The sequence below is a fragment of the Synchiropus splendidus genome, chromosome 7 (assembly GCF_027744825.2).
Source record: "Synchiropus splendidus isolate RoL2022-P1 chromosome 7, RoL_Sspl_1.0, whole genome shotgun sequence".
NCBI classification, from domain to species: Eukaryota; Metazoa; Chordata; class Actinopteri; order Syngnathiformes; family Callionymidae; genus Synchiropus; species Synchiropus splendidus.
In genome coordinates this window covers 487,377-512,835 of record NC_071340.1, presented here as the reverse complement: position 1 = coordinate 512,835, position 25,459 = coordinate 487,377, and positions in this window count along the sequence as shown.

The window sequence follows — 25,459 nt, the reverse complement described above, 5'->3', positions numbered from 1 at the left end:
TAAAAGTGTTGATAACTTTGGAAAAACACTTCAGACAGTTTAGATTTGATGTGCAACTACTAGAAAGACCCTTTCTGCTATAGTGGGAGGTTAAAATTTCATGTTCTGAAGCTTCCCTGAAAAGTTATGGCACAATGCACAAAAACGCTTTTCAGCCTGAGATAAGGTGGGTTTCGGAACGCCAAACATAAAAGTGTTGATAACTTTCGAAAAACACTTCAGAGAGCTTCGATTTGATGTGCACCTACTAGAAAGACCCTTTCTGCTATAGTGGGAGCTTAAAATTTCATGTTCTGAAGCTTCCCTGAAAAGTTATGGCACAATGCGTAAAAACGCTTTTCAGCCTGAGAAAAGGTGGGTTTCGGAACGCCAAACATAAAAGTGTTGATAACTTTGGAAAAACACTTCAGACAGTTTAGATTTGATGTGCAACTACTAGAAAGACCCTTTCTGCTATAGTGGGAGGTTAAAATTTCATGTTCTGAAGCTTCCCTGAAAAGTTATGGCACAATGCACAAAAACGTTTTTCAGCCTGAGATAAGGTGGGTTTCGGAACGCCAAACATAAAAGTGTTAATAACTTTGGAAAAACACTTCAGACAGTTTAGATTTGATGTGCAACTACTAGAAAGACACTTTCTGCTATAGTGGGAGGTTAAAATTTCATGTTCTGAAGCTTTCCTGAAAAGTTATGGCACAATGCACAAAAACGCTTTTCAGCCTGAGATAAGGTGGGTTTCGGAACGCCAAACATAAAAGTGTTGATAACTTTCGAAAAACACTTCAGAGAGCTTAGATTTGATGTGCACCTACTAGAAAGACCCTTTCTGCTATAGTGGAAGGTTAAAATTTCATGTTCTGAAGCTTCCCTGAAAAGTTATGGCACAATGCGTAAAAACGCTTTTCAGCCTGAGATAAGGTGGGTTTCGGAACGCCAAACATAAAAGTGTTGATAACTTTGGAAAAACACTTCAGACAGTTTAGATTTGATGTGCAACTACTAGAAAGACCCTTTCTGCTATAGTGGGAGGTTAAAATTTCATGTTCTGAAGCTTTCCTGAAAAGTTATGGCACAATGCACAAAAACGCTTTTCAGCCTGAGATAAGGTGGGTTTCGGAACGCCAAACATAAAAGTGTTGATAACTTTTGAAAAACACTTCAGACAGCTTAGATTTGATGTGCAACTACTAGAAAGACCCTTTCTGCTATAGTGGGAGGTTAAAATTTCATGTTCTGAAGCTTCCCTGAAAAGTTATGGCACAATGCACAAAAACGCTTTTCAGCCTGAGATAAGGTGGGTTTCGGAACGCCAAACATAAAAGTGTTGATAACTTTGGAAAAACACTTCAGACAGTTTAGATTTGATGTGCAACTACTAGAAAGACCCTTTCTGCTATAGTGGGAGGTTAAAATTTCATGTTCTGAAGCTTTCCTGAAAAGTTATGGCACAATGCACAAAAACGCTTTTCAGCCTGAGATAAGGTGGGTTTCGGAACGCCAAACATAAAAGTGTTGATAACTTTTGAAAAACACTTCAGACAGCTTAGATTTGATGTGCAACTACTAGAAAGACCCTTTCTGCTATAGTGGGAGGTTAAAATTTCATGTTCTGAAGCTTCCCTGAAAAGTTATGGCACAATGCACAAAAACGCTTTTCAGCCTGAGATAAGGTGGGTTTCGGAACGCCAAACATAAAAGTGTTGATAACTTTGGAAAAACACTTCAGACAGTTTAGATTTGATGTGCAACTACTAGAAAGACGCTTTCTGCTATAGTGGGAGGTTAAAATTTCATGTTCTGAAGCTTTCCTGAAAAGTTATGGCACAATGCACAAAAACGCTTTTCAGCCTGAGATAAGGTGGGTTTCGGAACGCCAAACATAAAAGTGTTGATAACTTTCGAAAAACACTTCAGAGAGCTTAGATTTGATGTGCACCTACTAGAAAGACCCTTTCTGCTATAGTGGGAGGTTAAAATTTCATGTTCTGAAGCTTCCCTGAAAAGTTATGGCACAATGCGTAAAAACGCTTTTCAGCCTGAGATAAGGTGGGTTTCGGAACGCCAAACATAAAAGTGTTGATAACTTTGGAAAAACACTTCAGACAGTTTAGATTTGATGTGCAACTACTAGAAAGACCCTTTCTGCTATAGTGGGAGGTTAAAATTTCATGTTCTGAAGCTTTCCTGAAAAGTTATGGCACAATGCACAAAAACGCTTTTCAGCCTGAGATAAGGTGGGTTTCGGAACGCCAAACATAAAAGTGTTGATAACTTTTGAAAAACACTTCAGACAGCTTAGATTTGATGTGCAACTACTAGAAAGACCCTTTCTGCTATAGTGGGAGGTTAAAATTTCATGTTCTGAAGCTTCCCTGAAAAGTTATGGCACAATGCACAAAAACGCTTTTCAGCCTGAGATAAGGTGGGTTTCGGAACGCCAAACATAAAAGTGTTGATAACTTTGGAAAAACACTTCAGACAGTTTAGATTTGATGTGCAACTACTAGAAAGACCCTTTCTGCTATAGTGGGAGGTTAAAATTTCATGTTCTGAAGCTTTCCTGAAAAGTTATGGCACAATGCACAAAAACGCTTTTCAGCCTGAGATAAGGTGGGTTTCGGAACGCCAAACATAAAAGTGTTGATAACTTTTGAAAAACACTTCAGACAGCTTAGATTTGATGTGCAACTACTAGAAAGACCCTTTCTGCTATAGTGGGAGGTTAAAATTTCATGTTCTGAAGCTTCCCTGAAAAGTTATGGCACAATGCACAAAAACGCTTTTCAGCCCGAGATAAGGTGGGTTTCGGAACGCCAAACATAAAAGTGTTGATAACTTTGGAAAAACACTTCAGACAGTTTAGATTTGATGTGCAACTACTAGAAAGACCCTTTCTGCTATAGTGGGAGGTTAAAATTTCATGTTCTGAAGCTTCCCTGAAAAGTTATGGCACAATGCACAAAAAGGCTTTTCAGCCTGAGATAAGGTGGGTTTCGGAACGCCAAACATAAAAGTGTTGATAACTTTCGAAAAACACTTCAGAGAGCTTAGATTTGATGTGCACCTACTAGAAAGACCCTTTCTGCTATAGTGGGAGGTTAAAATTTCATGTTCTGAAGCTTCCCTGAAAAGTTATGGCACAATGCACAAAAACGCTTTTCAGCCTGAGATAAGGTGGGTTTCGGAACGCCAAACATAAAAGTGTTGATAACTTTGGAAAAACACTTCAGACAGTTTAGATTTGATGTGCAACTACTAGAAAGACCCTTTCTGCTATAGTGGGAGGTTAAAATTTCATGTTCTGAAGCTTCCCTGAAAAGTTATGGCACAATGCACAAAAACGTTTTTCAGCCTGAGATAAGGTGGGTTTCGGAACGCCAAACATAAAAGTGTTGATAACTTTCGAAAAACACTTCAGAGAGCTTCGATTTGATGTGCACCTACTAGAAAGACCCTTTCTGCTATAGTGGGAGCTTAAAATTTCATGTTCTGAAGCTTCCCTGAAAAGTTATGGCACAATGCGTAAAAACGCTTTTCAGCCTGAGAAAAGGTGGGTTTCGGAACGCCAAACATAAAAGTGTTGATAACTTTGGAAAAACACTTCAGACAGTTTAGATTTGATGTGCAACTACTAGAAAGACCCTTTCTGCTATAGTGGGAGGTTAAAATTTCATGTTCTGAAGCTTCCCTGAAAAGTTATGGCACAATGCACAAAAACGTTTTTCAGCCTGAGATAAGGTGGGTTTCGGAACGCCAAACATAAAAGTGTTAATAACTTTGGAAAAACACTTCAGACAGTTTAGATTTGATGTGCAACTACTAGAAAGACACTTTCTGCTATAGTGGGAGGTTAAAATTTCATGTTCTGAAGCTTTCCTGAAAAGTTATGGCACAATGCACAAAAACGCTTTTCAGCCTGAGATAAGGTGGGTTTCGGAACGCCAAACATAAAAGTGTTGATAACTTTCGAAAAACACTTCAGAGAGCTTAGATTTGATGTGCACCTACTAGAAAGACCCTTTCTGCTATAGTGGAAGGTTAAAATTTCATGTTCTGAAGCTTCCCTGAAAAGTTATGGCACAATGCGTAAAAACGCTTTTCAGCCTGAGATAAGGTGGGTTTCGGAACGCCAAACATAAAAGTGTTGATAACTTTGGAAAAACACTTCAGACAGTTTAGATTTGATGTGCAACTACTAGAAAGACCCTTTCTGCTATAGTGGGAGGTTAAAATTTCATGTTCTGAAGCTTTCCTGAAAAGTTATGGCACAATGCACAAAAACGCTTTTCAGCCTGAGATAAGGTGGGTTTCGGAACGCCAAACATAAAAGTGTTGATAACTTTTGAAAAACACTTCAGACAGCTTAGATTTGATGTGCAACTACTAGAAAGACCCTTTCTGCTATAGTGGGAGGTTAAAATTTCATGTTCTGAAGCTTCCCTGAAAAGTTATGGCACAATGCACAAAAACGCTTTTCAGCCTGAGATAAGGTGGGTTTCGGAACGCCAAACATAAAAGTGTTGATAACTTTGGAAAAACACTTCAGACAGTTTAGATTTGATGTGCAACTACTAGAAAGACCCTTTCTGCTATAGTGGGAGGTTAAAATTTCATGTTCTGAAGCTTTCCTGAAAAGTTATGGCACAATGCACAAAAACGCTTTTCAGCCTGAGATAAGGTGGGTTTCGGAACGCCAAACATAAAAGTGTTGATAACTTTTGAAAAACACTTCAGACAGCTTAGATTTGATGTGCAACTACTAGAAAGACCCTTTCTGCTATAGTGGGAGGTTAAAATTTCATGTTCTGAAGCTTCCCTGAAAAGTTATGGCACAATGCACAAAAACGCTTTTCAGCCTGAGATAAGGTGGGTTTCGGAACGCCAAACATAAAAGTGTTGATAACTTTGGAAAAACACTTCAGACAGTTTAGATTTGATGTGCAACTACTAGAAAGACGCTTTCTGCTATAGTGGGAGGTTAAAATTTCATGTTCTGAAGCTTTCCTGAAAAGTTATGGCACAATGCACAAAAACGCTTTTCAGCCTGAGATAAGGTGGGTTTCGGAACGCCAAACATAAAAGTGTTGATAACTTTCGAAAAACACTTCAGAGAGCTTAGATTTGATGTGCACCTACTAGAAAGACCCTTTCTGCTATAGTGGGAGGTTAAAATTTCATGTTCTGAAGCTTCCCTGAAAAGTTATGGCACAATGCGTAAAAACGCTTTTCAGCCTGAGATAAGGTGGGTTTCGGAACGCCAAACATAAAAGTGTTGATAACTTTGGAAAAACACTTCAGACAGTTTAGATTTGATGTGCAACTACTAGAAAGACCCTTTCTGCTATAGTGGGAGGTTAAAATTTCATGTTCTGAAGCTTTCCTGAAAAGTTATGGCACAATGCACAAAAACGCTTTTCAGCCTGAGATAAGGTGGGTTTCGGAACGCCAAACATAAAAGTGTTGATAACTTTTGAAAAACACTTCAGACAGCTTAGATTTGATGTGCAACTACTAGAAAGACCCTTTCTGCTATAGTGGGAGGTTAAAATTTCATGTTCTGAAGCTTCCCTGAAAAGTTATGGCACAATGCACAAAAACGCTTTTCAGCCTGAGATAAGGTGGGTTTCGGAACGCCAAACATAAAAGTGTTGATAACTTTGGAAAAACACTTCAGACAGTTTAGATTTGATGTGCAACTACTAGAAAGACCCTTTCTGCTATAGTGGGAGGTTAAAATTTCATGTTCTGAAGCTTTCCTGAAAAGTTATGGCACAATGCACAAAAACGCTTTTCAGCCTGAGATAAGGTGGGTTTCGGAACGCCAAACATAAAAGTGTTGATAACTTTTGAAAAACACTTCAGACAGCTTAGATTTGATGTGCAACTACTAGAAAGACCCTTTCTGCTATAGTGGGAGGTTAAAATTTCATGTTCTGAAGCTTCCCTGAAAAGTTATGGCACAATGCACAAAAACGCTTTTCAGCCTGAGATAAGGTGGGTTTCGGAACGCCAAACATAAAAGTGTTGATAACTTTGGAAAAACACTTCAGACAGTTTAGATTTGATGTGCAACTACTAGAAAGACCCTTTCTGCTATAGTGGGAGGTTAAAATTTCATGTTCTGAAGCTTCCCTGAAAAGTTATGGCACAATGCACAAAAACGCTTTTCAGCCTGAGATAAGGTGGGTTTCGGAACGCCAAACATAAAAGTGTTGATAACTTTCGAAAAACACTTCAGAGAGCTTAGATTTGATGTGCACCTACTAGAAAGACCCTTTCTGCTATAGTGGGAGGTTAAAATTTCATGTTCTGAAGCTTCCCTGAAAAGTTATGGCACAATGCACAAAAACGCTTTTCAGCCTGAGATAAGGTGGGTTTCGGAACGCCAAACATAAAAGTGTTGATAACTTTGGAAAAACACTTCAGACAGTTTAGATTTGATGTGCAACTACTAGAAAGACCCTTTCTGCTATAGTGGGAGGTTAAAATTTCATGTTCTGAAGCTTCCCTGAAAAGTTATGGCACAATGCACAAAAACGCTTTTCAGCCTGAGATAAGGTGGGTTTCGGAACGCCAAACATAAAAGTGTTGATAACTTTCGAAAAACACTTTAGAGAGCTTCGATTTGATGTGCACCTACTAGAAAGACCCTTTCTGCTATAGTGGGAGCTTAAAATTTCATGTTCTGAAGCTTCCCTGAAAAGTTATGGCACAATGCGTAAAAACGCTTTTCAGCCTGAGAAAAGGTGGGTTTCGGAACGCCAAACATAAAAGTGTTGATAACTTTGGAAAAACACTTCAGACAGTTTAGATTTGATGTGCAACTACTAGAAAGACCCTTTCTGCTATAGTGGGAGGTTAAAATTTCATGTTCTGAAGCTTCCCTGAAAAGTTATGGCACAATGCACAAAAACGTTTTTCAGCCTGAGATAAGGTGGGTTTCGGAACGCCAAACATAAAAGTGTTAATAACTTTGGAAAAACACTTCAGACAGTTTAGATTTGATGTGCAACTACTAGAAAGACACTTTCTGCTATAGTGGGAGGTTAAAATTTCATGTTCTGAAGCTTTCCTGAAAAGTTATGGCACAATGCACAAAAACGCTTTTCAGCCTGAGATAAGGTGGGTTTCGGAACGCCAAACATAAAAGTGTTGATAACTTTCGAAAAACACTTCAGAGAGCTTAGATTTGATGTGCACCTACTAGAAAGACCCTTTCTGCTATAGTGGAAGGTTAAAATTTCATGTTCTGAAGCTTCCCTGAAAAGTTATGGCACAATGCGTAAAAACGCTTTTCAGCCTGAGATAAGGTGGGTTTCGGAACGCCAAACATAAAAGTGTTGATAACTTTGGAAAAACACTTCAGACAGTTTAGATTTGATGTGCAACTACTAGAAAGACCCTTTCTGCTATAGTGGGAGGTTAAAATTTCATGTTCTGAAGCTTTCCTGAAAAGTTATGGCACAATGCACAAAAACGCTTTTCAGCCTGAGATAAGGTGGGTTTCGGAACGCCAAACATAAAAGTGTTGATAACTTTTGAAAAACACTTCAGACAGCTTAGATTTGATGTGCAACTACTAGAAAGACCCTTTCTGCTATAGTGGGAGGTTAAAATTTCATGTTCTGAAGCTTTCCTGAAAAGTTATGGCACAATGCACAAAAACGCTTTTCAGCCTGAGATAAGGTGGGTTTCGGAACGCCAAACATAAAAGTGTTGATAACTTTTGAAAAACACTTCAGACAGCTTAGATTTGATGTGCAACTACTAGAAAGACCCTTTCTGCTATAGTGGGAGGTTAAAATTTCATGTTCTGAAGCTTCCCTGAAAAGTTATGGCACAATGCACAAAAACGCTTTTCAGCCTGAGATAAGGTGGGTTTCGGAACGCCAAACATAAAAGTGTTGATAACTTTGGAAAAACACTTCAGACAGTTTAGATTTGATGTGCAACTACTAGAAAGACCCTTTCTGCTATAGTGGGAGGTTAAAATTTCATGTTCTGAAGCTTTCCTGAAAAGTTATGGCACAATGCACAAAAACGCTTTTCAGCCTGAGATAAGGTGGGTTTCGGAACGCCAAACATAAAAGTGTTGATAACTTTTGAAAAACACTTCAGACAGCTTAGATTTGATGTGCAACTACTAGAAAGACCCTTTCTGCTATAGTGGGAGGTTAAAATTTCATGTTCTGAAGCTTCCCTGAAAAGTTATGGCACAATGCACAAAAACGCTTTTCAGCCTGAGATAAGGTGGGTTTCGGAACGCCAAACATAAAAGTGTTGATAACTTTGGAAAAACACTTCAGACAGTTTAGATGTGATGTGCAACTACTAGAAAGACGCTTTCTGCTATAGTGGGAGGTTAAAATTTCATGTTCTGAAGCTTTCCTGAAAAGTTATGGCACAATGCACAAAAACGCTTTTCAGCCTGAGATAAGGTGGGTTTCGGAACGCCAAACATAAAAGTGTTGATAACTTTCGAAAAACACTTCAGAGAGCTTAGATTTGATGTGCACCTACTAGAAAGACCCTTTCTGCTATAGTGGGAGGTTAAAATTTCATGTTCTGAAGCTTCCCTGAAAAGTTATGGCACAATGCGTAAAAACGCTTTTCAGCCTGAGATAAGGTGGGTTTCGGAACGCCAAACATAAAAGTGTTGATAACTTTGGAAAAACACTTCAGACAGTTTAGATTTGATGTGCAACTACTAGAAAGACCCTTTCTGCTATAGTGGGAGGTTAAAATTTCATGTTCTGAAGCTTTCCTGAAAAGTTATGGCACAATGCACAAAAACGCTTTTCAGCCTGAGATAAGGTGGGTTTCGGAACGCCAAACATAAAAGTGTTGATAACTTTTGAAAAACACTTCAGACAGCTTAGATTTGATGTGCAACTACTAGAAAGACCCTTTCTGCTATAGTGGGAGGTTAAAATTTCATGTTCTGAAGCTTCCCTGAAAAGTTATGGCACAATGCACAAAAACGCTTTTCAGCCTGAGATAAGGTGGGTTTCGGAACGCCAAACATAAAAGTGTTGATAACTTTGGAAAAACACTTCAGACAGTTTAGATTTGATGTGCAACTACTAGAAAGACCCTTTCTGCTATAGTGGGAGGTTAAAATTTCATGTTCTGAAGCTTTCCTGAAAAGTTATGGCACAATGCACAAAAACGCTTTTCAGCCTGAGATAAGGTGGGTTTCGGAACGCCAAACATAAAAGTGTTGATAACTTTTGAAAAACACTTCAGACAGCTTAGATTTGATGTGCAACTACTAGAAAGACCCTTTCTGCTATAGTGGGAGGTTAAAATTTCATGTTCTGAAGCTTCCCTGAAAAGTTATGGCACAATGCACAAAAACGCTTTTCAGCCTGAGATAAGGTGGGTTTCGGAACGCCAAACATAAAAGTGTTGATAACTTTGGAAAAACACTTCAGACAGTTTAGATTTGATGTGCAACTACTAGAAAGACCCTTTCTGCTATAGTGGGAGGTTAAAATTTCATGTTCTGAAGCTTCCCTGAAAAGTTATGGCACAATGCACAAAAACGCTTTTCAGCCTGAGATAAGGTGGGTTTCGGAACGCCAAACATAAAAGTGTTGATAACTTTCGAAAAACACTTCAGAGAGCTTAGATTTGATGTGCACCTACTAGAAAGACCCTTTCTGCTATAGTGGGAGGTTAAAATTTCATGTTCTGAAGCTTCCCTGAAAAGTTATGGCACAATGCACAAAAACGCTTTTCAGCCTGAGATAAGGTGGGTTTCGGAACGCCAAACATAAAAGTGTTGATAACTTTGGAAAAACACTTCAGACAGTTTAGAATTGATGTGCAACTACTAGAAAGACCCTTTCTGCTATAGTGGGAGGTTAAAATTTCATGTTCTGAAGCTTCCCTGAAAAGTTATGGCACAATGCACAAAAACGCTTTTCAGCCTGAGATAAGGTGGGTTTCGGAACGCCAAACATAAAAGTGTTGATAACTTTCGAAAAACACTTCAGAGAGCTTCGATTTGATGTGCACCTACTAGAAAGTCCCTTTCTGCTATAGTGGGAGCTTAAAATTTCATGTTCTGAAGCTTCCCTGAAAAGTTATGGCACAATGCGTAAAAACGCTTTTCAGCCTGAGAAAAGGTGGGTTTCGGAACGCCAAACATAAAAGTGTTGATAACTTTGGAAAAACACTTCAGACAGTTTAGATTTGATGTGCAACTACTAGAAAGACCCTTTCTGCTATAGTGGGAGGTTAAAATTTCATGTTCTGAAGCTTCCCTGAAAAGTTATGGCACAATGCACAAAAACGTTTTTCAGCCTGAGATAAGGTGGGTTTCGGAACGCCAAACATAAAAGTGTTAATAACTTTGGAAAAACACTTCAGACAGTTTAGATTTGATGTGCAACTACTAGAAAGACACTTTCTGCTATAGTGGGAGGTTAAAATTTCATGTTCTGAAGCTTTCCTGAAAAGTTATGGCACAATGCACAAAAACGCTTTTCAGCCTGAGATAAGGTGGGTTTCGGAACGCCAAACATAAAAGTGTTGATAACTTTCGAAAAACACTTCAGAGAGCTTAGATTTGATGTGCACCTACTAGAAAGACCCTTTCTGCTATAGTGGAAGGTTAAAATTTCATGTTCTGAAGCTTCCCTGAAAAGTTATGGCACAATGCGTAAAAACGCTTTTCAGCCTGAGATAAGGTGGGTTTCGGAACGCCAAACATAAAAGTGTTGATAACTTTGGAAAAACACTTCAGACAGTTTAGATTTGATGTGCAACTACTAGAAAGACCCTTTCTGCTATAGTGGGAGGTTAAAATTTCATGTTCTGAAGCTTTCCTGAAAAGTTATGGCACAATGCACAAAAACGCTTTTCAGCCTGAGATAAGGTGGGTTTCGGAACGCCAAACATAAAAGTGTTGATAACTTTTGAAAAACACTTCAGACAGCTTAGATTTGATGTGCAACTACTAGAAAGACCCTTTCTGCTATAGTGGGAGGTTAAAATTTCATGTTCTGAAGCTTCCCTGAAAAGTTATGGCACAATGCACAAAAACGCTTTTCAGCCTGAGATAAGGTGGGTTTCGGAACGCCAAACATAAAAGTGTTGATAACTTTGGAAAAACACTTCAGACAGTTTAGATTTGATGTGCAACTACTAGAAAGACCCTTTCTGCTATAGTGGGAGGTTAAAATTTCATGTTCTGAAGCTTTCCTGAAAAGTTATGGCACAATGCACAAAAACGCTTTTCAGCCTGAGATAAGGTGGGTTTCGGAACGCCAAACATAAAAGTGTTGATAACTTTTGAAAAACACTTCAGACAGCTTAGATTTGATGTGCAACTACTAGAAAGACCCTTTCTGCTATAGTGGGAGGTTAAAATTTCATGTTCTGAAGCTTCCCTGAAAAGTTATGGCACAATGCACAAAAACGCTTTTCAGCCTGAGATAAGGTGGGTTTCGGAACGCCAAACATAAAAGTGTTGATAACTTTTGAAAAACACTTCAGACAGCTTAGATTTGATGTGCAACTACTAGAAAGACCCTTTCTGCTATAGTGGGAGGTTAAAATTTCATGTTCTGAAGCTTCCCTGAAAAGTTATGGCACAATGCACAAAAACGCTTTTCAGCCTGAGATAAGGTGGGTTTCGGAACGCCAAACATAAAAGTGTTGATAACTTTGGAAAAACACTTCAGACAGTTTAGATTTGATGTGCAACTACTAGAAAGACCCTTTCTGCTATAGTGGGAGGTTAAAATTTCATGTTCTGAAGCTTTCCTGAAAAGTTATGGCACAATGCACAAAAACGCTTTTCAGCCTGAGATAAGGTGGGTTTCGGAACGCCAAACATAAAAGTGTTGATAACTTTTGAAAAACACTTCAGACAGCTTAGATTTGATGTGCAACTACTAGAAAGACCCTTTCTGCTATAGTGGGAGGTTAAAATTTCATGTTCTGAAGCTTCCCTGAAAAGTTATGGCACAATGCACAAAAACGCTTTTCAGCCTGAGATAAGGTGGGTTTCGGAACGCCAAACATAAAAGTGTTGATAACTTTGGAAAAACACTTCAGACAGTTTAGATTTGATGTGCAACTACTAGAAAGACCCTTTCTGCTATAGTGGGAGGTTAAAATTTCATGTTCTGAAGCTTCCCTGAAAAGTTATGGCACAATGCACAAAAACGCTTTTCAGCCTGAGATAAGGTGGGTTTCGGAACGCCAAACATAAAAGTGTTGATAACTTTGGAAAAACACTTCAGACAGTTTAGATTTGATGTGCAACTACTAGAAAGACCCTTTCTGCTATAGTGGGAGGTTAAAATTTCATGTTCTGAAGCTTTCCTGAAAAGTTATGGCACAATGCACAAAAACGCTTTTCAGCCTGAGATAAGGTGGGTTTCGGAACGCCAAACATAAAAGTGTTGATAACTTTCGAAAAACACTTCAGAGAGCTTAGATTTGATGTGCACCTACTAGAAAGACCCTTTCTGCTATAGTGGGAGGTTAAAATTTCATGTTCTGAAGCTTCCCTGAAAAGTTATGGCACAATGCGTAAAAACGCTTTTCAGCCTGAGATAAGGTGGGTTTCGGAACGCCAAACATAAAAGTGTTGATAACTTTGGAAAAACACTTCAGACAGTTTAGATTTGATGTGCAACTACTAGAAAGACCCTTTCTGCTATAGTGGGAGGTTAAAATTTCATGTTCTGAAGCTTTCCTGAAAAGTTATGGCACAATGCACAAAAACGCTTTTCAGCCTGAGATAAGGTGGGTTTCGGAACGCCAAACATAAAAGTGTTGATAACTTTTGAAAAACACTTCAGACAGCTTAGATTTGATGTGCAACTACTAGAAAGACCCTTTCTGCTATAGTGGGAGGTTAAAATTTCATGTTCTGAAGCTTCCCTGAAAAGTTATGGCACAATGCACAAAAACGCTTTTCAGCCTGAGATAAGGTGGGTTTCGGAACGCCAAACATAAAAGTGTTGATAACTTTGGAAAAACACTTCAGACAGTTTAGATTTGATGTGCAACTACTAGAAAGACCCTTTCTGCTATAGTGGGAGGTTAAAATTTCATGTTCTGAAGCTTTCCTGAAAAGTTATGGCACAATGCACAAAAACGCTTTTCAGCCTGAGATAAGGTGGGTTTCGGAACGCCAAACATAAAAGTGTTGATAACTTTTGAAAAACACTTCAGACAGCTTAGATTTGATGTGCAACTACTAGAAAGACCCTTTCTGCTATAGTGGGAGGTTAAAATTTCATGTTCTGAAGCTTCCCTGAAAAGTTATGGCACAATGCACAAAAACGCTTTTCAGCCTGAGATAAGGTGGGTTTCGGAACGCCAAACATAAAAGTGTTGATAACTTTGGAAAAACACTTCAGACAGTTTAGATTTGATGTGCAACTACTAGAAAGACCCTTTCTGCTATAGTGGGAGGTTAAAATTTCATGTTCTGAAGCTTCCCTGAAAAGTTATGGCACAATGCACAAAAACGCTTTTCAGCCTGAGATAAGGTGGGTTTCGGAACGCCAAACACAAAAGTGTTGATAACTTTCGAAAAACACTTCAGAGAGCTTAGATTTGATGTGCACCTACTAGAAAGACCCTTTCTGCTATAGTGGGAGGTTAAAATTTCATGTTCTGAAGCTTCCCTGAAAAGTTATGGCACAACGCGTAAAAACGCTTTTCAGCCTGAGATAAGGTGGGTTTCGGAACGCCAAACATAAAAGTGTTGATAACTTTGGAAAAACACTTCAGACAGTTTAGATTTGATCTGCAACTACTAGAAAGACCCTTTCTGCTATAGTGGGAGGTTAAAATTTCATGTTCTGAAGCTTCCCTGAAAAGTTATGGCACAATGCACAAAAACGTTTTTCAGCCTGAGATAAGGTGGGTTTCGGAACGCCAAACATAAAAGTGTTAATAACTTTGGAAAAACACTTCAGACAGTTTAGACTTGATGTGCAACTACTAGAAAGACCCTTTCTGCTATAGTGGGAGGTTAAAATTTCATGTTCTGAAGCTTTCCTGAAAAGTTATGGCACAATGCACAAAAACGCTTTTCAGCCTGAGATAAGGTGGGTTTCGGAACGCCAAACATAAAAGTGTTGATAACTTTCGAAAAACACTTCAGAGAGCTTAGATTTGATGTGCACCTACTAGAAAGACCCTTTCTGCTATAGTGGGAGGTTAAAATTTCATGTTCTGAAGCTTCCCTGAAAAGTTATGGCACAATGCGTAAAAACGCTTTTCAGCCTGAGATAAGGTGGGTTTCGGAACGCCAAACATAAAAGTGTTGATAACTTTTGAAAAACACTTCAGACAGTTTAGATTTGATGTGCAACTACTAGAAAGACCCTTTCTGCTATAGTGGGAGGTTAAAATTTCATGTTCTGAAGCTTTCCTGAAAAGTTATGGCACAATGCACAAAAACGCTTTTCAGCCTGAGATAAGGTGGGTTTCGGAACGCCAAACATAAAAGTGTTGATAACTTTGGAAAAACACTTCAGAGAGCTTAGATTTGATGTGCAACTACTAGAAAGACCCTTTCTGCTATAGTGGGAGGTTAAAATTTCATGTTCTGAAGCTTTCCTGAAAAGTTATGGCACAATGCACAAAAACGCTTTTCAGCCTGAGATAAGGTGGGTTTCGGAACGCCAAACATAAAAGTGTTGATAACTTTTGAAAAACACTTCAGACAGCTTAGATTTGATGTGCAACTACTAGAAAGACCCTTTCTGCTATAGTGGGAGGTTAAAATTTCATGTTCTGAAGCTTCCCTGAAAAGTTATGGCACAATGCACAAAAACGCTTTTCAGCCTGAGATAAGGTGGGTTTCGGAACGCCAAACATAAAAGTGTTGATAACTTTCGAAAAACACTTCAGAGAGCTTAGATTTGATGTGCACCTACTAGAAAGACCCTTTCTGCTATAGTGGGAGGTTAAAATTTCATGTTCTGAAGCTTCCCTGAAAAGTTATGGCACAATGCGTAAAAACGCTTTTCAGCCTGAGATAAGGTGGGTTTCGGAACGCCAAACATAAAAGTGTTGATAACTTTTGAAAAACACTTCAGACAGTTTAGATTTGATGTGCAACTACTAGAAAGACCCTTTCTGCTATAGTGGGAGGTTAAAATTTCATGTTCTGAAGCTTCCCTGAAAAGTTATGGCACAATGCACAAAAACGCTTTTCAGCCTGAGATAAGGTGGGTTTCGGAACGCCAAACATAAAAGTGTTGATAACTTTGGAAAAACACTTCAGACAGTTTAGATTTGATGTGCAACTACTAGAAAGACCCTTTCTGCTATAGTGGGAGGTTAAAATTTCATGTTCTGAAGCTTCCCTGAAAAGTTATGGCACAATGCACAAAAACGCTTTTCAGCCTGAGATAAGGTGGGTTTCGGAACGCCAAACATAAAAGTGTTGATAACTTTCGAAAAACACTTCAGAGAGCTTCGATTTGATGTGCACCTACTAGAAAGACCCTTTCTGCTATAGTGGGAGCTTAAAATTTCATGTTCTGAAGCTTCCCTGAAAAGTTATGGCACAATGCGTAAAAACGCTTTTCAGCCTGAGAAAAGGTGGGTTTCGGAACGCCAAACATAAAAGTGTTGATAACTTTGGAAAAACACTTCAGACAGTTTAGATTTGATGTGCAACTACTAGAAAGACCCTTTCTGCTATAGTGGGAGGTTAAAATTTCATGTTCTGAAGCTTCCCTGAAAAGTTATGGCACAATGCACAAAAACGTTTTTCAGCCTGAGATAAGGTGGGTTTCGGAACGCCAAACATAAAAGTGTTAATAACTTTGGAAAAACACTTCAGACAGTTTAGATTTGATGTGCAACTACTAGAAAGACCCTTTCTGCTATAGTGGGAGGTTAAAATTTCATGTTCTGAAGCTTTCCTGAAAAGTTATGGCACAATGCACAAAAACGCTTTTCAGCCTGAGATAAGGTGGGTTTCGGAACGCCAAACATAAAAGTGTTGATAACTTTTGAAAAACACTTCAGACAGCTTAGATTTGATGTGCAACTACTAGAAAGACCCTTTCTGCTATAGTGGGAGGTTAAAATTTCATGTTCTGAAGCTTCCCTGAAAAGTTATGGCACAATGCACAAAAACGCTTTTCAGCCTGAGATAAGGTGGGTTTCGGAACGCCAAACATAAAAGTGTTGATAACTTTGGAAAAACACTTCAGACAGTTTAGATTTGATGTGCAACTACTAGAAAGACCCTTTCTGCTATAGTGGGAGGTTAAAATTTCATGTTCTGAAGCTTTCCTGAAAAGTTATGGCACAATGCACAAAAACGCTTTTCAGCCTGAGATAAGGTGGGTTTCGGAACGCCAAACATAAAAGTGTTGATAACTTTCGAAAAACACTTCAGAGAGCTTAGATTTGATGTGCACCTACTAGAAAGACCCTTTCTGCTATAGTGGGAGGTTAAAATTTCATGTTCTGAAGCTTCCCTGAAAAGTTATGGCACAATGCGTAAAAACGCTTTTCAGCCTGAGATAAGGTGGGTTTCGGAACGCCAAACATAAAAGTGTTGATAACTTTGGAAAAACACTTCAGACAGTTTAGATTTGATGTGCAACTACTAGAAAGACCCTTTCTGCTATAGTGGGAGGTTAAAATTTCATGTTCTGAAGCTTTCCTGAAAAGTTATGGCACAATGCACAAAAACGCTTTTCAGCCTGAGATAAGGTGGGTTTCGGAACGCCAAACATAAAAGTGTTGATAACTTTGGAAAAACACTTCAGACAGTTGAGATTTGATGTGCAACTACTAGAAAGACCCTTTCTGCTATAGTGGGAGGTTAAAATTTCATGTTCTGAAGCTTCCCTGAAAAGTTATGGCACAATGCACAAAAACGCTTTTCAGCCTGAGATAAGGTGGGTTTCGGAACGCCAAACATAAAAGTGTTGATAACTTTGGAAAAACACTTCAGACAGTTTAGATTTGATGTGCAACTACTAGAAAGACCCTTTCTGCTATAGTGGGAGGTTAAAATTTCATGTTCTGAAGCTTCCCTGAAAAGTTATGGCACAATGCACAAAAACGCTTTTCAGCCTGAGATAAGGTGGGTTTCGGAACGCCAAACATAAAAGTGTTGATAACTTTCGAAAAACACTTCAGAGAGCTTCGATTTGATGTGCACCTACTAGAAAGACCCTTTCTGCTATAGTGGGAGCTTAAAATTTCATGTTCTGAAGCTTCCCTGAAAAGTTATGGCACAATGCGTAAAAACGCTTTTCAGCCTGAGAAAAGGTGGGTTTCGGAACGCCAAACATAAAAGTGTTGATAACTTTGGAAAAACACTTCAGACAGTTTAGATTTGATGTGCAACTACTAGAAAGACCCTTTCTGCTATAGTGGGAGGTTAAAATTTCATGTTCTGAAGCTTCCCTGAAAAGTTATGGCACAATGCACAAAAACGTTTTTCAGCCTGAGATAAGGTGGGTTTCGGAACGCCAAACATAAAAGTGTTAATAACTTTGGAAAAACACTTCAGACAGTTTAGATTTGATGTGCAACTACTAGAAAGACACTTTCTGCTATAGTGGGAGGTTAAAATTTCATGTTCTGAAGCTTTCCTGAAAAGTTATGGCACAATGCACAAAAACGCTTTTCAGCCTGAGATAAGGTGGGTTTCGGAACGCCAAACATAAAAGTGTTGATAACTTTCGAAAAACACTTCAGAGAGCTTAGATTTGATGTGCACCTACTAGAAAGACCCTTTCTGCTATAGTGGAAGGTTAAAATTTCATGTTCTGAAGCTTCCCTGAAAAGTTATGGCACAATGCGTAAAAACGCTTTTCAGCCTGAGATAAGGTGGGTTTCGGAACGCCAAACATAAAAGTGTTGATAACTTTGGAAAAACACTTCAGACAGTTTAGATTTGATGTGCAACTACTAGAAAGACCCTTTCTGCTATAGTGGGAGGTTAAAATTTCATGTTCTGAAGCTTTCCTGAAAAGTTATGGCACAATGCACAAAAACGCTTTTCAGCCTGAGATAAGGTGGGTTTCGGAACGCCAAACATAAAAGTGTTGATAACTTTTGAAAAACACTTCAGACAGCTTAGATTTGATGTGCAACTACTAGAAAGACCCTTTCTGCTATAGTGGGAGGTTAAAATTTCATGTTCTGAAGCTTCCCTGAAAAGTTATGGCACAATGCACAAAAACGCTTTTCAGCCTGAGATAAGGTGGGTTTCGGAACGCCAAACATAAAAGTGTTGATAACTTTGGAAAAACACTTCAGACAGTTTAGATTTGATGTGCAACTACTAGAAAGACCCTTTCTGCTATAGTGGGAGGTTAAAATTTCATGTTCTGAAGCTTTCCTGAAAAGTTATGGCACAATGCACAAAAACGCTTTTCAGCCTGAGATAAGGTGGGTTTCGGAACGCCAAACATAAAAGTGTTGATAACTTTGGAAAAACACTTCAGAGAGCTTAGATTTGATGTGCACCTACTAGAAAGACCCTTTCTGCTATAGTGGGAGGTTAAAATTTCATGTTCTGAAGCTTCCCTGAAAAGTTATGGCACAATGCGTAAAAACGCTTTTCAGCCTGAGATAAGGTGGGTTTCGGAACGCCAAACATAAAAGTGTTGATAACTTTGGAAAAACACTTCAGACAGTTTAGATTTGATGTGCAACTACTAGAAAGACCCTTTCTGCTATAGTGGGAGGTTAAAATTTCATGTTCTGAAGCTTTCCTGAAAAGTTATGGCACAATGCACAAAAACGCTTTTCAGCCTGAGATAAGGTGGGTTTCGGAACGCCAAACATAAAAGTGTTGATAACTTTTGAAAAACACTTCAGACAGCTTAGATTTGATGTGCAACTACTAGAAAGACCCTTTCTGCTATAGTGGGAGGTTAAAATTTCATGTTCTGAAGCTTCCCTGAAAAGTTATGGCACAATGCACAAAAACGCTTTTCAGCCTGAGATAAGGTGGGTTTCGGAACGCCAAACATAAAAGTGTTGATAACTTTTGAAAAACACTTCAGACAGCTTAGATTTGATGTGCAACTACTAGAAAGACCCTTTCTGCTATAGTGGGAGGTTAAAATTTCATGTTCTGAAGCTTCCCTGAAAAGTTATGGCACAATGCACAAAAACGCTTTTCAGCCTGAGATAAGGTGGGTTTCGGAACGCCAAACATAAAAGTGTTGATAACTTTCGAAAAACACTTCAGTGAGCTTAGATTTGATGTGCACCTACTAGAAAGACCCTTTCTGCTATAGTGGGAGGTTAAAATTTCATGTTCTGAAGCTTCCCTGAAAAGTTATGGCACAATGCGTAAAAACGCTTTTCAGCCTGAGATAAGGTGGGTTTCGGAACGCCAAACATAAAAGTGTTGATAACTTTGGAAAAACACTTCAGACAGTTTAGATTTGATGTGCAACTACTAGAAAGACCCTTTCTGCTATAGTGGGAGGTTAAAATTTCATGTTCTGAAGCTTCCCTGAAAAGTTATGGCACAATGCACAAAAACGCTTTTCAGCCTGAGATAAGGTGGGTTTCGGAACGCCAAACATAAAAGTGTTGATAACTTTGGAAAAACACTTCAGACAGTTTAGATTTGATGTGCAACTACTAGAAAGACCCTTTCTGCTATAGTGGGAGGTTAAAATTTCATGTTCTGAAGCTTCCCTGAAAAGTTATGGCACAATGCACAAAAACGCTTTTCAGCCTGAGATAAGGTGGGTTTCGGAACGCCAAACATAAAAGTGTTGATAACTTTCGAAAAACACTTCAGAGAGCTTAGATTTGATGTGCACCTACTAGAAAGACCCTTTCTGCTATAGTGGGAGGTTAAAATTTCATGTTCTGAAGCTTCCCTGAAAAGTTATGGCACAATGCGTAAAAACGCTTTTCAGCCTGAGATAAGGTGGGTTTCGGAACGCCAAACATAAAAGTGTTGATAACTTTGGAAAAACACTTCAGACAGTTTAGATTTGATGTGCAACTACTAGAAAGACCCTTTCTGCTATAGTGGGAGGTTAAAATTTCATGTTCTGAAGCTTCCCTGAAAAGTTATGGCACAATGCACAAAAACGTTTTTCAGCCTGAGATAAGGTGGGTTTCGGAACGCCAAACATAAAAGTGTTAATAACTTTGGAAAAACACTTCAGACAGTTTAGATTTGATGTGCAACTACTAGAAAGACACTTTCTGCTATAGTGGGAGGTTAAAATTTCATGTTCTGAAGCTTTCCTGAAAAGTTATGGCACAATGCACAAAAACGCTTTTCAGCCTGAGATAAGGTGGGTTTCGGAACGCCAAACATAAAAGTGTTGATAACTTTCGAAAAACACTTCAGAGAGCTTAGATTTGATGTGCACCTACTAGAAAGACCCTTTCTGCTATAGTGGGAGGTTAAAATTTCATGTTCTGAAGCTTCCCTGAAAAGTTATGGCACAATGCGTAAAAACGCTTTTCAGCCTGAGATAAGGTGGGTTTCGGAACGCCAAACATAAAAGTGTTGATAACTTTTGAAAAACACTTCAGACAGTTTAGATTTGATGTGCAACTACTAGAAAGACCCTTTCTGCTATAGTGGGAGGTTAAAATTTCATGTTCTGAAGCTTTCCTGAAAAGTTATGGCACAATGCACAAAAACGCTTTTCAGCCTGAGATAAGGTGGGTTTCGGAACGCCAAACATAAAAGTGTTGATAACTTTGGAAAAACACTTCAGAGAGCTTAGATTTGATGTGCAACTACTAGAAAGACCCTTTCTGCTATAGTGGGAGGTTAAAATTTCATGTTCTGAAGCTTTCCTGAAAAGTTATGGCACAATGCACAAAAACGCTTTTCAGCCTGAGATAAGGTGGGTTTCGGAACGCCAAACATAAAAGTGTTGATAACTTTTGAAAAACACTTCAGACAGCTTAGATTTGATGTGCAACTACTAGAAAGACCCTTTCTGCTATAGTGGGAGGTTAAAATTTCATGTTCTGAAGCTTCCCTGAAAAGTTATGGCACAATGCACAAAAACGCTTTTCAGCCTGAGATAAGGTGGGTTTCGGAACGCCAAACATAAAAGTGTTGATAACTTTCGAAAAACACTTCAGAGAGCTTAGATTTGATGTGCACCTACTAGAAAGACCCTTTCTGCTATAGTGGGAGGTTAAAATTTCATGTTCTGAAGCTTCCCTGAAAAGTTATGGCACAAGGCGTAAAAACGCTTTTCAGCCTGAGATAAGGTGGGTTTCGGAACGCCAAACATAAAAGTGTTGATAACTTTGGAAAAACACTTCAGACAGTTTAGATTTGATGTGCAACTACTAGAAAGACCCTTTCTGCTATAGTGGGAGGTTAAAATTTCATGTTCTGAAGCTTTCCTGAAAAGTTATGGCACAATGCACAAAAACGCTTTTCAGCCTGAGATAAGGTGGGTTTCGGAACGCCAAACATAAAGGTGTTGATAACTTTTGAAAAACACTTCAGACAGCTTAGATTTGATGTGCAACTACTAGAAAGACCCTTTCTGCTATAGTGGGAGGTTAAAATTTCATGTTCTGAAGCTTCCCTGAAAAGTTATGGCACAATGCACAAAAACGCTTTTCAGCCTGAGATAAGGTGGGTTTCGGAACGCCAAACATAAAAGTGTTGATAACTTTCGAAAAACACTTCAGAGAGCTTAGATTTGATGTGCACCTACTAGAAAGACCCTTTCTGCTATCGTGGGAGGTTAAAATTTCATGTTCTGAAGCTTCCCTGAAAAGTTATGGCACAATGCGTAAAAACGCTTTTCAGCCTGAGATAAGGTGGGTTTCGGAACGCCAAACATAAAAGTGTTGATAACTTTGGAAAAACACTTCAGACAGTTTAGATTTGATGTGCAACTACTAGAAAGACCCTTTCTGCTTTAGTGGGAGGTTAAAATTTCATGTTCTGAAGCTTCCCTGAAAAGTTATGGCACAATGCACAAAAACGTTTTTCAGCCTGAGATAAGGTGGGTTTCGGAACGCCAAACATAAAAGTGTTAATAACTTTGGAAAAACACTTCAGACAGTTTAGATTTGATGTGCAACTACTAGAAAGACACTTTCTGCTATAGTGGGAGGTTAAAATTTCATGTTCTGAAGCTTTCCTGAAAAGTTATGGCACAATGCACAAAAACGCTTTTCAGCCTGAGATAAGGTGGGTTTCGGAACGCCAAACATAAAAGTGTTGATAACTTTCGAAAAACACTTCAGAGAGCTTAGATTTGATGTGCACCTACTAGAAAGACCCTTTCTGCTATAGTGGGAGGTTAAAATTTCATGTTCTGAAGCTTTCCTGAAAAGTTATGGCACAATGCACAAAAACGCTTTTCAGCCTGAGATAAGGTGGGTTTCGGAACGCCAAACATAAAAGTGTTGATAACTTTTGAAAAACACTTCAGACAGCTTAGATTTGATGTGCAACTACTAGAAAGACCCTTTCTGCTATAGTGGGAGGTTAAAATTTCATGTTCTGAAGCTTCCCTGAAAAGTTATGGCACAATGCACAAAAACGCTTTTCAGCCTGAGATAAGGTGGGTTTCGGAACGCCAAACATAAAAGTGTTGATAACTTTCGAAAAACACTTCAGAGAGCTTAGATTTGATGTGCACCTACTAGAAAGACCCTTTCTGCTATAGTGGGAGGTTAAAATTTCATGTTCTGAAGCTTCCCTGAAAAGTTATGGCACAATGCGTAAAAACGCTTTTCAGCCTGAGATAAGGTGGGTTTCGGAACGCCAAACATAAAAGTGTTGATAACTTTGGAAAAACACTTCAGACAGTTTAGATTTGATGTGCAACTACTAGAAAGACCCTTTCTGCTATAGTGGGAGGTTAAAATTTCATGTTCTGAAGCTTTCCTGAAAAGTTATGGCACAATGCACAAAAACGCTTTTCAGCCTGAGATAAGGTGGGTTTCGGAACGCCAAACATAAAAGTGTTGATAACTTTTGAAAAACACTTCAGACAGCTTAGATTTGATGTGCAACTACTAGAAAGACCCTTTCTGCTATAGTGGGAGGTTAAAATTTCATGTTCTGAAGCTTCCCTGAAAAGTTATGGCACAATGCACAAAAACGCTTTTCAGCCTGAGATAAGGTGGGTTTCGGAACGCCAAACATAAAAGTGTTGATAACTTTGGAAAAACACTTCAGACAGTTTAGATTTGATGTGCAACTACTAGAAAGACCCTTTCTGCTATAGTGGGAGGTTAAAATTTCATGTTCTGAAGCTTTCCTGAAAAGTTATGGCACAATGCACAAAAACGCTTTTCAGCCTGAGATAAGGTGGGTTTCGGAACGCCAAACATAAAAGTGTTGATAACTTTCGAAAAACACTTCAGAGAGCTTAGATTTGATGTGCACCTACTAGAAAGACCCTTTCTGCTATAGTGGGAGGTTAAAATTTCATGTTCTGAAGCTTCCCTGAAAAGTTATGGCACAATGCGTAAAAACGCTTTTCAGCCTGAGATAAGGTGGGTTTCGGAACGCCAAACATAAAAGTGTTGATAACTTTGGAAAAACACTTCAGACGGTTTAGATTTCATGTGCAACTACTAGAAAGACCCTTTCTGCTATAGTGGGAGGTTAAAATTTCATGTTCTGAAGCTTTCCTGAAAAGTTATGGCACAATGCACAAAAACGCTTTTCAGCCTGAGATAAGGTGGGTTTCGGAACGCCAAACATAAAAGTGTTGATAACTTTTGAAAAACACTTCAGACAGCTTAGATTTGATGTGCAACTACTAGAAAGACCCTTTCTGCTATAGTGGGAGGTTAAAATTTCATGTTCTGAAGCTTCCCTGAAAAGTTATGGCACAATGCACAAAAACGCTTTTCAGCCTGAGATAAGGTGGGTTTCGGAACGCCAAACATAAAAGTGTTGATAACTTTGGAAAAACACTTCAGACAGTTGAGATTTGATGTGCAACTACTAGAAAGACCCTTTCTGCTATAGTGGGAGGTTAAAATTTCATGTTCTGAAGCTTCCCTGAAAAGTTATGGCACAATGCACAAAAACGCTTTTCAGCCTGAGATAAGGTGGGTTTCGGAACGCCAAACATAAAAGTGTTGATAACTTTGGAAAAACACTTCAGACAGTTTAGATTTGATGTGCAACTACTAGAAAGACCCTTTCTGCTATAGTGGGAGGTTAAAATTTCATGTTCTGAAGCTTCCCTGAAAAGTTATGGCACAATGCACAAAAACGCTTTTCAGCCTGAGATAAGGTGGGTTTCGGAACGCCAAACATAAAAGTGTTGATAACTTTCGAAAAACACTTCAGAGAGCTTAGATTTGATGTGCACCTACTAGAAAGACCCTTTCTGCTATAGTGGGAGCTTAAAATATCATGTTCTGAAGCTTCCCTGAAAAGTTATGGCACAATGCGTAAAAACGCTTTTCAGCCTGAGATAAGGTGGGTTTCGGAACGCCAAACATAAAAGTGTTGATAACTTTGGAAAAACACTTCAGACAGTTTAGATTTGATGTGCAACTACTAGAAAGACCCTTTCTGCTATAGTGGGAGGTTAAAATTTCATGTTCTGAAGCTTCCCTGAGAAGTTATGGCACAATGCACAAAAACGTTTTTCAGCCTGAGATAAGGTGGGTTTCGGAACGCCAAACATAAAAGTGTTAATAACTTTGGAAAAACACTTCAGACAGTTTAGATTTGATGTGCAACTACTAGAAAGACACTTTCTGCTATAGTGGGAGGTTAAAATTTCATGTTCTGAAGCTTTCCTGAAAAGTTATGGCACAATGCACAAAAACGCTTTTCAGTCTGAGATAAGGTGGGTTTCGGAACGCCAAACATAAAAGTGTTGATAACTTTCGAAAAACACTTCAGAGAGCTTAGATTTGATGTGCACCTACTAGAAAGACCCTTTCTGCTATAGTGGGAGGTTAAAATTTCATGTTCTGAAGCTTCCCTGAAAAGTTATGGCACAATGCGTAAAAACGCTTTTCAGCCTGAGATAAGGTGGGTTTCGGAACGCCAAACATAAAAGTGTTGATAACTTTGGAAAAACACTTCAGACAGCTTAGATTTGATGTGCAACTACTAGAAAGACCCTTTCTGCTATAGTGGGAGGTTAAAATTTCATGTTCTGAAGCTTTCCTGAAAAGTTATGGCACAATGCACAAAAACGCTTTTCAGCCTGAGATAAGGTGGGTTTCGGAACGCCAAACATAAAAGTGTTGATAACTTTTGAAAAACACTTCAGACAGCTTAGATTTGATGTGCAACTACTAGAAAGACCCTTTCTGCTATAGTGGGAGGTTAAAATTTCATGTTCTGAAGCTTCCCTGAAAAGTTATGGCACAATGCACAAAAACGCTTTTCAGCCTGAGATAAGGTGGGTTTCGGAACGCCAAACATAAAAGTGTTGATAACTTTCGAAAAACACTTCAGTGAGCTTAGATTTAATGTGCACCTACTAGAAAGACCCTTTCTGCT